Genomic DNA, 17902 nt, shown 5'->3' with positions numbered 1-17902 from the left:
ACATTTATTCCAGCCATGTCAGATCATCTGGGAGGAATGTGAGAAAGAGAACATCACTTCACTTATAGTATCAGAAATAAGGTGGGTGAACTTAAGGCGTGGATCGGTACCTGGGACTACGATGTTGTGGCCATCACGGAAACGTGGATAGATGTGGGACAGGAATGGCTGTTGGAGGTTCCTGGTTACAGGTGTTTCAGTAAGATTAGGGAGGGTGGGAAAAAAGGAGGGGGGGTGGCATTGCTAATTAGAAATGGTATAACGGCTGCAGAAAGGAAGTTTGAGGGGGATCTGCCTCTGGAGGTAGTATGGGCTGAAGTCAGAAATAGGAAAGGTGCAGTCACCTTGTTGGGTGTTTACTATAGGCCCCCCAATAGCAGCAGAGATGTGGAGAAACAGATTGGGAAACAGATTTTGGAAAGGTGCAGAAGCCACAGGGTCGTAGTCATGGGCGACTTCAACTTCCCAAATATTGATTGGAAGCTCTTTAGATCAAGTAGATTGGATGGGGCGGTGTTTGTGCAGTGTGTTCAGGAAGCTTTTCTAACGCAGTATGTAGATTGTCCAACCAGAGGGGAGGCCATATTGGATTTGGTACTCGGTAATGAACCGGGACAAGTGGTGGGCTTGTTAGTGGGTGAACATTTTGGTGATGGTGACCACAATTCTGTGACTTTCACCTTGGTTATGGAGAGAGATAGGTGCGCACAACAAGGTAGATTTTATAATTGGGGGAAGGGAAATTACGATGCTGTAAGGCAGGATTTGAGGAGCATACGTTGGGAGCATAGGCTGTCAGGGAAGGATGTGGTGGAAATGTGGAACTTTTTCAAAGAGCAGATACGACGTGTCCATGATATGTATGTACCTATCAGACAGGAAAGAAATGGTCGTGTGAGGGAGCCTTGGTTGACGAGAGAGGTTGAATGTCTGGTAAAGAGGAAGAAGGAGGCTTACATAAGGTTGAGGAAACAGGATTCAGACAGAGCAGTGGAGGGATACAGGATAGCCAGAAGGGACCTGAAGAAAGGGATTAGGAGAGCTAAGAGAGGGCATGAAAAATCGTTGGCGGATAGGATCAAGGATAACCCCAAGGCATTTTATGCGTATGTGAGAAACCAGAGAATGACGAGAACGAGGGTAGGTCCGATCAAGGACAGTAGTGGGAGACTGTGTATTGAGTCGGAAGAGATAGGAGAGGTCTTGAACAAGTACTTCTCTTCAGTATTTACGAACGAGAGGGACCGTATTGTAGAAGAGGAGAGTGTGAAATGGACTGGTAAGCTAGAAGAGATACCTGTTAGGAAGGAAGATGTGTTGGACATTTTGAACAACTTGAGGATAGACAAGTCCCCCGGGCCTGACGGGATATATCCTAGGATTATGTGGGAAGCAAGAGAGGAAATTGCAGTACCGTTGGCAATGATCTTCTCGTCTTCACTGGCAACGGGGGTGGTACCAGGGGACTGGAGAGTAGCGAATGTTGTGCCCCTGTTCAAAAAAGGGAATAGGGATAACCCCGGGAATTACAGGCCTGTTAGTCTTACTTCTGTGGTAGGCAAAGTAATGGAAAGGGTACTGAGGGATAGGATTTATGAGTATCTGGAAAGACACTGCTTGATTAGGGACAGCCAGCACGGATTTGTGAAGGGTAGGTCTTGCCTTACAAGTCTTATTGAATTCTTCGAGGAGGTGACCAAGCATGTGGATGAGGGAAGAGCAGTGGATGTAGTGTACATGGATTTTAGTAAGGCATTTGATAAGGTTCCCCATGGTAGGCTTATGCGGAAAGTCAGGAGGCATGGGATAGAGGGAAATTTGGCCAATTGGATAGAAAACTGGCTAACCGGTCGAAGGCAGAGAGTGGTGGTAGATGGTAAATATTCAGCCTGGAGCCCAGTTACAAGTGGAGTTCCGCAGGGATCAGTTCTGGGTCCTCTGCTGTTTGTAATTTTTATTAATGACTTAAATGAGGGAGTCGAAGGGTGGGTCAGTAAATTTGCAGATGATACGAAGATAGGTGGAGTTGTGGACAGTGAGGAGGGCTGTTGTCGGCTGCAGAGGGACTTAGATATGATGCAGAGCTGGGCTGAGGAGTGGCAGATGGAGTTCAACCCTGCCAAGTGTGAGGTTGTCCATTTTGGAAGAACAAATAAGAATGCGGAATACAGGGTTAATGGTAGGGTTCTTAGTCAGGTGGAGGAACAGAGGGATCTTGGGGTCTATGTACATAGATCTTTGAAGGTTGCCACTCAGGTGGATAGAGTTTGTAAGAAGGCCTATGGAGTATTATCGTTCATTAGCAGAGGGATCGAATTCAAGAGTCGTGAAGTGATGTTGCAGCTGTACAGGACTTTGGTTAGGCCACAGTTGGAGTACTGTGTGCAGTTCTGGTCGCCTCACTTTAGGAAAGATGTGGAAGCTTTGGAGAGGGTGCAGAGAAGATTTACCAGGATGTTGCCTGGAATGGAGAGGAAGTCGTACGAGGATAGGTTGAGAGTTCTCGGCCTTTTTTCGTTGGAACGGCGAAGGATGAGGGGTGACTTGATAGAGGTTTATAAGATGATCAGAGGAATAGATAGAGTAGACAGTCAGAAACTTTTTCCCCGGGTACAACAGAGTGTTACAAGGGGACATAAATTTAAGGTGAAGGGTGGAAGGTATAGGGGAGATGTCAGGGGTGGGTTCTTTACCCAGAGAGTGGTGGGGGCATGGAATGCGCTGCCCGTGGGAGTGGTAGAGTCGGAATCATTGGCGACCTTTAAGCGGCATTTGGATAGGTACATGGATGGGTACTTAATCTAGGTTAGAAGTTCGGCACAACATCGTGGGCCGAAGGGCCTGTTCTGTGCTGTATTGTTCTATGTTCTATGTTCTATGTTCTAAGCACCCACTGAGCCCTTCCATTAACCACAATGTTGCTAATGTTATGCCTGTTGGAAATTGAAGTCTCCCTAAGGACTATGTTCTCTTAGTATTCAATATTTTGTATTCCCTGCGCAGCATGACACCTCAGTTAACTATGTTCTGGTAGTAACTAGCCTTCTAAAGCATAACCAACAAGATATCGTGTGCCACAATACCTTGTTCTGATTAGACTAGATTCCCTACAGTGCGGAAACAGGCCCTTCAGCCCAACACGTCCACACTGACCCTCCGAAGAGCAACCCACCCAGACCCATTTCCCTACATTTACCCCTTCACCTAACACTATGGCAGTTTAGCATGGCCAATTCACCTAACCTGCACATCTTTGGACTGTGGGAGGAAAGCAGAGCACCCAGAGGAAACCCACGCAGACACAGGGAGAATGTGCAAACTCCACACAGACAGTTGACTGAGGCGGGAATTGAATCCAGGTCCCTGGCGCTGTGAGGCAGTAGTGCTAACCACTGAGCCACCGTGCCACCCCAAAAAATGCAGTCTTTTGAAGAATGGGAAGTGAGAGGGAATGAAACTTCAATGGAGCTTGAAATGGAGGTGGGCAAAGAGACAGCAGTCATTTTGGCATCGTACGTATGTGCACGTAGTCACTGTCTGAGAAGGTTTAGGCAGGTAATTAACACAGAATAGATTGCAAGCCCTCAAACAATGATCACACAATGTGATATGGAGGCTTTGTAAGAAGGTTATGCTGAAAAATGTAGACCTGAGATTTATAATCAAATCCAAATGTATGTGTCATAACCAAAGTGTTTATACACATTATGAAAGTAACCCAACATAGAAGTATCCCTGCCAATATAAATGCAGCCTTTGAAATCACGGACTATGTTTTTACATACTTACAGTTTTGTTTGTGAATGTAGCAGCTCCAAAATGTTGTCTTCCATAAGAGCAAGGGAATAGAGTTCAGAAATGCCAACCCAGATGAAGATTTGAAGTTTGTGCCTGATTGCATTTGCTTAGGTGGTATGACAAGGAGGCAATGAGTGTGAACAATCTTATTGTTATGATTGCTTGAGGCTCTAGTTCATAATGCATATTCTTAGACAATTATTGATCAGCTGATGAAGTGCAACTTGCTTTCAGATGGGTGACATTAATGAATCAGTGGACGCCATTTTTGAAAAATAATGAGTGGGCTGCATAGGGAGGAGCCGCTCCTGCTTGTAAATGGAGCAAGAATGAAAGGACAGACACTTGAAATGATGTGCTAAGAAGCAAGGATGATATGAGAAAAACTTTTCCATACAATGAACAGTTAAGGAACAAAAGTATTGGTTGGAAATGCGCTGGAAGTAGGTTCAGTTGAATTATTTAAGCAGGTATTGAATGATTATTTGTGTAGAGATGGTATGCAGGGATATGGGAAAAATGTGGGAAATTGGCATCAGGTAATGCTCATTTGAAGAGCTGGTACAGACATGATGGACCAAATGGCTTCCTCTGCACTCTAACAATGCTGTGATTCTCTGGTGATGAATGCAACTGCCCCTAGCAAAGCCTCATATTCAAAGTGTTTTGATTTTGCTTGTGAGGAAATGAATAGTAATGCATTACACTCATGATAACAGTCATATTGTATCACTGTTGTGCAGTAGAGTTTGATTTGGTGTTGTCAAGGTTTTGACTTCATGTCTTTATGAGGAATTTGCAGGCTCCTCCTGAGATGCAGAGTGGGTTCTCTATTCTTCACATTCCCTTTTGTGTTGTTGTACGTGCTCCTGATGATCTCTGTTTCTGTTCAACTCCCTCATATAACCGTTAAGGTATCCCCTTTACCCCAGAATCTGTAGCTTTGGAATTGCTATTCCCTTATTCACCAAACACTTCCTCATGTTAAGGCCAGAGTGACAGTGACCTGGGAAACCCTTTCTCCCACACAGCTTTCCCTCTCCTTGTAATCTGTTTGAGATCCCACCCTTCTATCTTCAATTGCCATCTTTCACTGTTCTCATTCCCTCAGTAACCCTGTCCAATGAAGCCCAACCCCAGACTTCAATTAAAAACTGAAAGAACTGCAAAGGTTCTAAATCAGAAACAAAATCAGAAATTGCTGGAAAAGCTCAACAGTTCTGGTAGCGTCTGTGAAGAGAGTTAACGTTTCAGGTCTGGTTCTCCTTCCTCAGGTGTTCTGAAAAGGTGTTCCTCACTGGTCCTGAAAAGTTAATTCTGATTTCTCTTCACATATGCTGACAGACCCCCTGAGCTTTTCCAGCAAGTTCTGTTTTTTTTGTCCTAGACTTAAATTGTCCTCTGTGCCCAGGAATCCATGGGCTTCCACCCAATCAGTCCTCTGACCATTATTGAACTACCTCCAGGATGGCCTCCTTCCCTGAGTGATTTGGAAGGACAGTCCTAACTGAGAACTGCTGCTGGACTGATGTTTTCATGGCTTCCTGACTGATGGACCTGTAATGGTTGGCTGCACCTGGCCATGGCCCAATCTCCAGTTTGCAAAGACTCAGATCCATAGGCTCTGGTAGAACCAAGTGCTTGCTGACCATGCCCCATTTCCATTGACACCAGATGAGCTCCCTACTGGGCTTTGGCAATATACCTTGACTGACTGTAGTCCCTTGACTCTGCTAAGGAGTGGCCATGTTTGACTTGGAGACATAATCATTTGCCCAAAGTGCATGCAGTCTCCTTGTTGTATGAGCAGCTTGCGTATGCCGTACAGCATTGTCAACACAAGTGGTCAGCTTATTTAAGGACGAATATAAATTCAGACCAGAGTTGACCACACTAACACCTGGAATAGGTATGTTCTTTCATATCAAAAGGTTTGATTGGTTGGACTGTATCTACTGAACTTTAGAAGAGTAAGAGGTGATTTAGAGTTAGAGTTATACAGCGCAGAACAGACCCTTCGGTCCAACTCATCCATGCCAACCAGATATCCTAACCTAATCTAGTCCCATTTGCCAGCATTTAGACCATATCCCTCGAAACCCTGCCTATTCATATATCCTTCCAGATGCCTTTTCAATATTGTAATTTTACCAGCCTCCACCACTTCCTCTGGCACCTTCACTGAAACATATAAAATCCTGAATGGTTTTGTGGAAGAACCTTAAAACCAGTGGTTGCCCATATAAAACAGAGATCATATGAATTCATTTCCTCTCTGACAGTTGTAAGATTGGAGAACTCTGCTTTAAAAATAATCAAGGACTCCATTTCCACCACACTATCAGGGAGAGACCAAAGGATTCATGTTTAACAAGGGGTCGAACACTTAGCAGGGCCAGTGAGAATGCAGATTTGAAGCTAAAATCAGATCAGCCATGACCTTATTGAATAGCAATGCAGGGGCTGAATGATTGACTACTGTTCCTGAGCCATGTGTTTGTATGTAGATGTGACATTAATGTAGCATTCTGGGTTGAAGAGTGTGGTGCCAGAAAAGCACAGCCGGTCCGAGAAGCAGGAGAATTGACATTTCAAGCATAAGCCCTTCATCAGGATTGAAGTAGCATTATGCCATACAGCAACATATCCACTCCCTTGAGTGTTTGATGCTCCAAACAGTGTCAAGCTACCTACCTCTGCCTCTGCATGAAACAGTAATGCAAGCTGCAGAGGTTGACAACCTCCAGCTTAGTTCAAAGTGAGTGCACTTTTGAAGCGACATGCTATAAGCTGTATTCTGTTCAGACATATGAAATGTATGCCTGTTCCTGTGGAACCTAGCAGGAGCATGCAAATCCTAGGTTTTCCAATGTAAAATCCTGGAGGACTGACGTGGTGTGTGTGTTGGGCCAAGATGATGTAGTGAAGCTGTTGGTTTGTCGATGTCTACCTGCATGGAATAAGGGTCAAATGTATGGTACTCATGCAGCATGTGGACACTTCATGATGAACACATAGTTGGATTACACTGTGACAAGAATTTGGTGAGATGTAGCCACGTTACAATTTATGTGCCAGGAATTTGTATCATCCGGTTTCTTGGGGAGGAAGAGGAGTTGGGCTAATAATGAGTTACAAACACTTGGGATTAAGTCAGTCACCACTAAATAATGCTTATGTGAAATTGTTATTTAAAAATTGAGGGAAAACTCATTTTATTATTTTCTCAAGTTGTGATCCAGATTTTGCTTCACCTTCACTGTATTTTTCCAACAAACCACCTCAATTTTCATTCATAGTTTATATTTTTTGTATTAAGCAGGGCAGTTTTAGTTTCACTTTTGGAGTTGTTATTGTCAGCCCAGCGGTGAGCAGTCAGGGGGTCAGTTTGTCTATGTGTGTGTTTACATGCAATGGGACAAAAGCAGAATTATTGCAACTTTGGTGATGAAGGGAATTGCTGAGGAGGGAGTGAGTTTTACTTGTTCTATCTTTGTCAGCCTCCAGGAGACCAGGAATTGAAAGACTACGTGAGAGGCTTGAGTTTGTAAAAACATCAAAGAGTAACATCACAGCAGAAGTGCAAGTTCATTAATCTCTGATTTTCAGATTTTAAGGAATAGTGCAAAGATAAGCTTAAGCTATGGCAGGACAGCTCAGTCATGTGGAATGTCCACCTTGTGGCATTTGGGGAATTGTGGCCACTTCACACATGCTTGGAAGACACATGAATAAGAAATGTCAACAGTGCAGAATTCTGAACTGGAGTCACTGTGGAGAGCTTCACAATGCTAAGAGCTATGTGGATGGGATGTTCAGAGAGATGGTTGTACTGCAGGCTAGGAACATACAGATGGTTGTGAATGGGTGACTGCGAGACAATTCAAGAAAACCAGGTAGATAGTGCAAGAGTCTGACAAGGATAGGCTCAAGAATCAGTTTTCTATTCTGGATACTGGTGATGGTACTGCTTCCTCTCAGGAACTCAACAGCTACCAGTACCTAGGCACAACAGACTAAGTCAGTTATAAGGGAGGGAGGGGGAGAGTGGGAGAGCAACAATAGTACAGGATTCATTAATCAGGAAAAGATTTCTGCAGTTATAGACATGACTTCAGGATGGACTGATGTCTTCCTGGTGCCTGGGTTTTGGATATCACAGAGCAGCTTTCTTCTGAAGAAGGCAAATTGCTCAGTTTCGGAAACCTGGTCAGCATGGACGAGTTGGACCAAAGGGTCTGTCTCCGTGCTGTAATTCTCTATATGACTCGACGTCATGGTCCATGTTGGCACCAATGATAAAGTGTGAATTGGCCTTGCAGTTAGAATCGAGGGAGCTAGTACCAAATTACAAAGCAAGACCTCAAAAGTAGGAATCTCAGTATTACTCCCAGTGCCAAGTGCAAGTGAGAACAGAAATAAGAGAATAAGACAGATAAAGGTGTGACTGGAAAATAATGCAGGAAGGAGGAGATTTGTGGGATAGGCTCTGGGGGAGATGTAGCTGCGCAAAGACTTCAGCACCCTGGACTCTCCAGCTCCCTGTTAAAGCCCAATGAGCATTGCAGTGTTGTCCTTGGGTGTAAATAATGGAGTCAGTTGCTCCACTGTCAGGCCACACAATGACACCTCTGCTGCTGGAATAATGACTGTGGAGTAAAGGGTGGGTTGAATAAAATAAGTTTCCCTATCTTTTCAATGCACTGGTGGGGAGCATTACGCCTACCTCTGAATGTTTACTTGTGATCTAATCTATCATAAGAGCAATTTCATTACTGCATCCCCCTGATAAATGTGCTCAGGGATAATTTTTAAATGTAGTTGTCACTGGTTTAACTTTCATCAAAAATGGTTTTCATGTTTATAACGGTTAATCTGTCCTGGGGCACATTCCTTATACTAATGTGTAAAACACAATGAATGTTCCTGCAATATTTATATTGGAGAGAATGAAATTGTAAATGCAGTTAAAGCATTTTTTGGCAAAGCTTCTCCTTTGTAATTGTGTTACTAAAAAGTTGAATTGAAGCTAAACATTGATGTATCTTTAGAAAGAAATCTGGTTTTTATGCAGAGAACAAAACTAGACTAACATTTTATTATTCAAGAATCTCAAAGTGTTGCTCATATCTTTGCAGTCCTGATATGTTAGAAGATATTCCTGACCAATGAAATTCCATTTCCAGCTCCAAAGAGATCCGATGTGGATATTTTCCATTTCCTTGTTGGCTGGAGGGAGTTTTATAAAGTGAGATGATGGTCTTTCCTTATCCCTGTGTCAAGCAACTTGTATGGCAAATGAGTTAATAAGTGCCAGCAGCTGTACCATCCTCCTCTCTCACACCATGACAATGTCTTTAAGGATATATTCCACAGTTGCCACTGATGTAGAAAGTATACCTGTGAAGGAAAAATATGCATATACCTGTGATCTCTTTGTATCATTTGCCGAGTTTGCTATAGATACCCTTCAGCATAAGGGTAGTGATAGCTTAATCTGGGAATATAAAACACTACAAGGCATTGATTTATGCTATGACTATTTTATAAGGAACATTAAACACTGTACGGATTTTATTAGTCATGACCTATGTGGTAGCTTAATATCGCAATTTTTTTTCATTCATGGGGAAGTGTTGTTGGCTAGGCCTGCACTTGCTGCCTATTCCTACTTTCCCAAATGGATGTTACATTGCTGTGGATCTTGAGTCATAAATAGACTATAATGGCAGAATTCCTTTCCTAAAGGTTATGAGTCAGAAATTGTGATACACAGGAGCTACATTTCCACCCATAGAAATATGCCTCAGTAATGTGCTATTTAACAGAAATCAGTTTTGCTTAAATAATTTAAACTATTGGATACCATCCCTCCACTCCATACCTTTTACAATGCTAATCTGCTTCACGTATAATGAATGTCAACAAACTATCAGTCCGAAAAGACCACATTTGATAAGAATCAGTGAACATTGTCTTATGCAACAAGTGTGATTTTCAAGGTGAGTATTCACAGTGAATGGAAAGAGAATAATTGATTTAAAATATGTTACCAAATATGTGAAATATACTGCAATGTAAAGCAAAATGACCATATAATGAGTATTGGAAAAAAAACTTCTTTCAAATTAACTCCTGGTAAGGAGTTGGATGGATGGATGCTGATACTGCTGTACTTGTCCCATTAAGCCAAAGGTGAAAAACAAAGAAAAGGTGACTTTAACAATAGAAAAAAGTCTTATATATTCTATACCAAGAAAGGGTTCTTGGTAACTTAGACAGAGAGAGTGTTTCTCTTGTTAATGGCTATTAGAGCGTCTTACCATACATTATGAAATCAAATGCTTATTGAAGAGGTAAACTAACATAATTTTGAAAAGTGAACAAAGAACCAAGAATGTATTCAAAAGTTGAAAATAAAATATAAAGCATTTGATAAATCCTACATTCCTGTCATTCCTAATGCCTGGTATAAATATCTTGATGAGTTTGACATGTTCTTAATGGATAACATCAAATTTCATTTTGTGCTTCTCATTAGAACATTAGAACATTACAGCGCAGTACAGGCCCTTCGGCCCTCGATGTTGCGCCGACTTGTCATACCAATCTGAAGCCCATCTAACCTACACTATTCCATGTACGACCATATGCTTGTCAAATGATGACTTAAATGTACTTAAGGTTGACGAATCTACTACCATTGCAGGCAAAGCATTCCATACCCTTACTACTCTCTGAGTAAAGAAACTACCTCTGACATCTGTCCTATATCTATCACCCCTCAATTTAAAGCTATGCCCCCTCGTGCTCGCCGTCACCATACTTGGAAAAAGGCTCTCCCTGTCCACCCTATCTAACCCTCTGATTATCTTATATGTCTCTATTAAGTCACCTCTCAATCTTCTTCTCTCCAACAAAAACAGCTTCAAGTCCCTCAGCCTTTCCTCGTAAGACTTTCCCTCCATACCAGGCAACATCCGAGTAAATCTCCTCTGCACCCTTTCCAAAGCTTCCACATCCTTCTTATAATGCGGCGACCTGAAAAATCTGAAGTTCATCCAGCTCCAGCTCCAGCTTCAGTTCCCTAACGCGGTTTTCAAGGAGCTGGAGTTGGGTGCACTTCCCGCAGATGTAGTCAGCAGGGAGATTAGTGGTGACCCTTACCTCCCACATTCTGCAGGAGGAACATTCAACTGCCCTAATCTCCATTCCCACTATTCTAAATTCCCAAAGACATTGTTGAAAAAAATAAGGAATAAAAAATAAACTCGTTACTTTACAATCTTGCACACAGAACCTTTTGTTTTGGTTAGAGGAGGAGGATGGGTGGGAGACACTACCCGAGTAGTGTTTCGGGTAACGCAACCACACAAATATATGACTTCCCAGACGTCCTTCGCTCCTCCCTCGCACCTCTCAGCAAATGGAGGCCCGACTCCCGAGGTAAGTCCCTTTTAATGCGGGAAAACTCACCCTTCCCGGCAGCCCTCGCTTCACATCTCCTTCTCTCCTTGCGACTCTGGCAAAATGGCTTTAATTCTCCTTTAATATTTCCATAATGTAAGTAATCAAGAACTTGTATTTGTGTAGCACCTTTAATGATCACAACATGTGCTAAAGTACTTCTAAAGTAGTCACTGCAGCAATCTGGCAGGGACTTTGCACACACTAAGATTCCACAAAGAGCAGTGAGATAAATAAATCAGCTCATCTGGTTTAATGATGTTGGTTGAAGAATAAATGTTGGCCAGAATCCATGGAGCTCCAGGGCTCTTCTTCAAAAAGAGACATGGGATCTCTTAGATCCTCAGCTCAAAGTCCCATCTGAACGTAGTAACTCTGACAGTCCAAAACTCCTTCAGTATTCTATTGGAGTGTCAGCAAAGTTTATTAGTTCCGGTATTCTGGGCAGACACAAAATATTTATTAATAGCTGCTGGAGTCCTTTTCATTGATCTTCCACTCGGCAATGCCTTTATAATGCCTGGATTGTAGGAGCATAGGAGTTGCTTCAGGATAAAAGACAGAGAATGATCCAATTTGCCTTTATCATTCCTCAGGGGAAGTACACAGTTACAGCAGAGACTCAAGGTGATTCAAGGGGAGTTCCAGTCAGAATTAGAATTACAATGTCTCAAGAGGGCGAGTCAAGGAATTATAAGGAATCTTCAAGAATGATGGAGGTCTTTAATTAGAGGAGGGCTCAAACTCAAAAGGTGACAGAGGGTCAGTTCAAACTTAGAATTACTCTGGCAGGGGTTCACTGGCACTATCCATTGGAATTAACAAATCACAAGAGCTTTCAGTCATAGAATCAGTGAATCATACAATACAGGCCCATCAAGTCTATATTGCTAAAACAACAGTAAATCTACACTTTTCTCACCCTCCAGTGCTAGGCCCATATCCTTGAAAGTTATGATAAGTGTTCGTCCAAATACTTTTTAAGATTGTGAGATTACCGCCTCAACTCTCCATCCAGACAGAGCATTCTTGATTCCACCATCAAATGGGTGAAAAAGCTTTTTTCTCAAATCCCCTCTAACCTTTCACCTTAAAATTATACCACTTGTTATGAACCCTTCAACTAAGGGGAACAGCTGCTTTCTATTCACCCGGTCACTCATAATTTTATACACATCTATCAGGTCCCCCTTCGATCTTTTCTGATCTAAAGAAAACAACCTGACCTGACCTTACCCATGCCCTCTTCACAACTAAACTGCTCCATCCCAGGTGACTCTCCTCTGTACCCGCTCCAATGCAATCATGTTCTTCCAATAGTCTGGTGAACAGAACTTCATACAGTACTCCAGCTGTGGCTTAAACAATTGTTTATAAACTTCCCTGCTCCAATATTCAACACATCTGTAAATGAAGGCAACCATATGCCTTCTTCACCACCCTGTCTGTCTGTGCTGACACTTTCAGAGATGTATGGATTAGTACAACAAGGTCCCCTTGTTCTTCAGTATTCCCTAGAGACCGATTATTCATGTGTATGCCCCTCCCTTATTAGACCTCCCAAGATGCATCACCTCGCACTTATCAGGATCAAATTCCAGCTGCCATTTCTCTGACTAATTTCCCAGCTGATCAATATCAGATTGTAGCCTGAGACCATCCTCCTCACTATCAACAACATCACTAATTTCTATGTCATCTGCAAATTTGCTGAACATACCTTCTATGTTCACATCCAAGTTGTTAATCTATAATAAATAATAAGAGTCCCAAGACCAATCCCTGTGGTATATCACCAATCACAAACTTCCAATTACGAAAACAACTCTCCACTGTCACTCCTTGTCTCCTGCTTGCAAACCAAATTTGGATCCAGTTTACAAACTTGCCTTGGATCCCATGAGATCTTACCTTTTGGACTGGTTTTCCATGAGAGACCTTGTCAAAGGCATTACTGAAGCCTATATAAACCACATCATCTGCACTATCCTCATCAATGTATTGCTCCAGGATTATTAATTGAATATGAACTTTCTAACCAACGCAGGAATTGAACCCATATTATGAGAGCAATAGCCTGGAAGTCTCAGTACGTACTTGAGTGATATTACCCTTCTGTCACCATCTCCCAGGTTATATCATACAGATAGCTGGTCTGCTGATACATAACATTGACAGTGACTAACCCCATTCATCAGCCTCCTTTAGTTCTGCGGCTATACCAGACTTACCATTTGGCACTCAAATGACTGGTATTTACAAGTTGTATTAGATAATTGAATGCATTTCTCTGCTCCGATATAAAAATACTGGCAGAAAGTTTTAGCTTTGTGGGGAGCAGAGGGAATTGTAGGGAAGTGTCATAAGGTCATTGGAAAGCAAATTGGACAGGGTAAGAGTGGTTAGCTGATTCAGCGATAGCCCTCTGCACTCCCAAGAAGAATCACTCACTCGTTCCCGAGAAAGGGGAAACAAGCAGGGAGCATTGATCTGCCAAAGGGAGTGGCATTGAAGGTGGACCAGAAAAAACTAGCTAAAAATAAACAAAGAACTGTGGAAATCTTAAACAAAAACAGAAAGTTCTGGAGAAACCCATCTATGGAGAGCAAGAACTGTGACTGGATGTAAAATTTTAACTCTGCTTTCTTCCCACAGATGTTGCTAGACCTGCTGAATTTCTCCAGCATTCACTGCATTAGTTTATAACAAATTAGGGACCTTTCGCTTGATGATTTTACACTTTCAATAAAAGAGATTCTCATACACTACGTGAATAAAAAAGTGGTAAATGTCCAGAACAGAAGGTTGAAGTTCAGAGGCAGAAGTATTGAAATCCTGTAATGAGAGACACCATGTTGTATGTTACAATAATCCAAACACTACACTAAACATTCTCACACAGGTTAACTAAAGGTGATTTCCTTTGTCCGTCATTTAGAAAGACCAAAATTACAATTCGATGGTGCCAAGCTTCAATCAGTGCATTGCAGATGAGAACATGGTCCAAGTAATAAAGAAGATTAGTAGATAATTGAAGTAGTCAGATGTAGGGGTTTCCATATATTTTAGCACATGAATATTGCTTGCAGAATAAACCACTTCACTGAGCACCTATAGCAAATTCTGTTGGGGGAATAAAAAAAGTCAGTGAACTTTGGGAATACTAGACACAAACCTCCTTGTGCTAAACGTTCCCAGATGGGCAGCCAGACACTGGTTCCAGTATATCATTGTGACCATCTACTGGACTTCCTTAGCCTATTAGGTCACATGGCTCACGTGACTTTCAATCCAACAAAACAGCTTTTACCCTGAGTGAAATCCAGACTGTGTTTGTATCTGACTCTAACATTCTCTCCCACAGGCTCTTTACAATTTAGTATCAAGCAATTCAAACCAACTACCATTTGTAGCTTCAAAGGAGACCACAAAGTATATATATTGATATATATAGATATATATTTATATACAGATATATTCTGATGGATTCTACTTACTGCTTCTTCAGTCTGTATAGAGCCAGTCAAAACGATGTGAAGGGTGACATACAAAGCAGCTCTCTCCTTTCTCTATGGTTACCTTGTGATTAGCAATCAAGAAATCAAATTATTTTAAGTGAAAGGCAAGAGGTTTAAAAGGGACTTGAAGAACTTTACTTTCACCCAGAAGGTGATGGGAGTCTGGAATGCATTGCCAGGGAGGGAATGGAGGTGGCAAACCTCACAAACTTTAACAAATATGTGAATGAGCACTTGATGTGTCATAACATTCAAGGCTATGGGCCAAGTAATGGAAAATGGGATGAGTGTAGAAATGAGTTGTGTTTTGGTGGCGCAGACTCAATGGGTGAAAGGCCTCCTCTACTCCATACAATTCTAAGAGTCTATGAGTGAATTATTCCCCATAACATCAAAAGCATGCTGCGTCCATCTCCTGCTCCCCAAAATATTTCAAATTGTGCATACACATTGGTGTAATTGGAAGCATTTTCCAATGTATCCGCCTCTATTTCATTACATCCCACAATAAATAAACATTGGCACAAAAAGACAAGATCAGTTTTCCTCATTCATAATTCTTACTGAGGTTTGGATGCAGATATTTCCCTCTTTTACTTTCCTGTCTTGTTGATGCTACTCTCATCCTTTCTCTATATTTCAGTCCCAGCGTTAAAATCCTTAATAAAAATAAATTAGATGTAAAAATAAAGCAAAGTCCCTCCAGATAGTTTAGCCTGTCCCTCTGCTCCCACCACCCACTATGGAAAGCAGGATAATAACAAAAAAATGGGGAACATAATCTTTGTCTGACTCATGTGGTGGTCCTTTTGTTCGTCTCATGGACAGGGACCATCAAAGCTTTTGTAATGGACATCCAACTGACTCCAACATTATACAAAAGCCACAGGGTCCTCAAGCAAGATGGATAAACATCATTAAATACTGCTCAGGCAAAGATTGTAGATCCCTGAGTTTTAAAGGCTGTTGGGGGTAGATTGGAATGTAGAGTTGAGACTGTAGTCAGATTTACCATTATTTTATTGGGGGAGCAGTGTTCAGGGTCAAAATGGCCTACGCTTGCTCAAAATTCACCAGTTCTTATGTACATATGTAAGTCATCACTGTATCAAGTTACTCTCTGCACCACTCCCCTCCTTTGGACTTATAAAAATTGATGTGTCCATCTTGTGGTGGCTGGTTTGTGAATCCTAATAAATATGATTTCTGCTTGCCAAAGTCCAAGAGTTTAATTGCAACTCTGAAGAAATGTACTCTTCAATCTATCAGAGAATCTAGGGATGTGGGGAAAAGTGGAGCTGCAGCCCAAGATCAGCTCTGATTATTTTGAACGAGCTGTACTCTTGCTCCTCATTCTTGAGTTATTGTGTTCTCACCTGTGTTTATTGCTTTAAGTGCTAGTCAAGATCTGGATACACTGATAGGTGAAGGACCAGGAAGAAACCACATGACCGATTGTGCTGTGCATACCAGCAGAGGCAAGTTGGCGTCTGGATGCATATCAGGTTATCTGGAACTGCAATTTATAATCTGAGGTTTTAAATGAATTGGTATGAGATTTTCAAGTAAACTGAATCTACACTGTGTTACTGACCAAAACACAACACATACCCGACAGAGGGAGGGCAACTTAAAACTGACAAAGTAAATCAAATAGTTGAGTGTCTCTCTCTGTCTCTCTTACATGCTCGCTTTCCTCTGCTCAAATTGGAATGTTTGAAAAGTAGTAAATTATTTAATGACAGGCTTTATTTTTATCCTTCAGAAGAAAAGTTCATTAGGATATTTTTAAAGGTTTTGATTTGGAATCCAGTCTCGCATTCTGCATTCACCAGAAACGTTCCAAAATGTTATACTAAATATAAATTCCCTCTAAGTAAACAATATTTTGGAAAAGAGCAAAAGAGTTCTCCTTGATGTCCTGGTGCAACAGTTAACTATCAACCAGCATCACGAAACAGATTGTTTGGCCATTGTCACATCGCTGTTTGTGAAATCTCACTGTGCACAAAATGTTTACTACATTTCTCTCCATTTCAACAGTTGATTGCTGTTCAAAACTAATTCATAAGGCACTTTGAGATATTTCAAGGTGGCTACATAAGCACGACTGTGTTCTTTCATGGTACCGATGCTCATATCTTCCATTCATTATTTAACAAAAGCAAAAACACAAGAAATATTAACTTGGGAGTAATAAGTAAATCGTATTTATGTCCCCCATGTACACACTCCATTAAATCTTCTAAACAGACACTTTCAGGTGAGTGTTCAACTTAAATAATCGATTCATCACCATGCACCTTTATTTCATGACTAATTAATTTATTTATGACTTATTTTTCTGTCCTAGCTTAAATCAGAAGTCAGGTAATTGGCAAAATAATCTTTAGCATTTATTGCCCGTCCCTAGTTGTCCGAGAGAAGGTGGTGCTGAGCTGCCTTCTTGAACCACTGTAGTCCTTGTGCTAACAGGGAGGAAATTCCAGGATTCTGATCCAGTGACACTGAAGGAATGGCAATATATTTCCAGGTCAGGATAGTGAGTGGCTTGGAAGGGAGCTTGCAGCAAGTGGTGTCCCCATGTAACTGCTACCCTTGCCCTTGTAGATGGAATGGTCGTGGGTTTGGAAGATGCTGTCTAAGGACCTTTGCTGAATTTCTGCCTCTTGTAAATGTTACACTGCTGCTACTGCATTGGTGCTGGAGTGAGTGGACATTTGTGGACGTGGTGCCAATCAAACAGGCTGCTTTTTCCTGGATGGTATCAAGCTTCTTGTGTAAGAAGGCTGTCAAGGCTGTGTCATTAAATGTATTCAGGGCTGAGAAAGACTTTTAATCAACAAGAAAATCAAGGATTCAAGGAAGTGATTATAGGTTTTGAGGGTGCTGTTGAAGGAGGATTGGTGAAATTCTGCAGTGCATCTTGTAAATGGGACACACTGCTGCTATGAGCATCAAAGGTGGAGGGAGTGGATGCTTGTGGAGATGGATTCTATCAAACAGGCTGCTTTATCCTGGATGGTGTCAAGTTTCTTGAATGTTGTTAGAGCTGCACCCATCCACCCTCCTGACTTGTGCGTGTAGATGGTGGACAGGCTTTGGGGAGTCAGGACGGG

The sequence above is a fragment of the Chiloscyllium plagiosum genome, unplaced genomic scaffold, assembly GCF_037043375.1.
Source record: "Chiloscyllium plagiosum isolate Xiang-an unplaced genomic scaffold, Cpla_swu_hap1 HiC_scaffold_18, whole genome shotgun sequence".
In the NCBI taxonomy this organism is placed as follows: Eukaryota; Metazoa; Chordata; class Chondrichthyes; order Orectolobiformes; family Hemiscylliidae; genus Chiloscyllium; species Chiloscyllium plagiosum.
Note: the sequence above shows the minus strand (reverse complement) of the source record.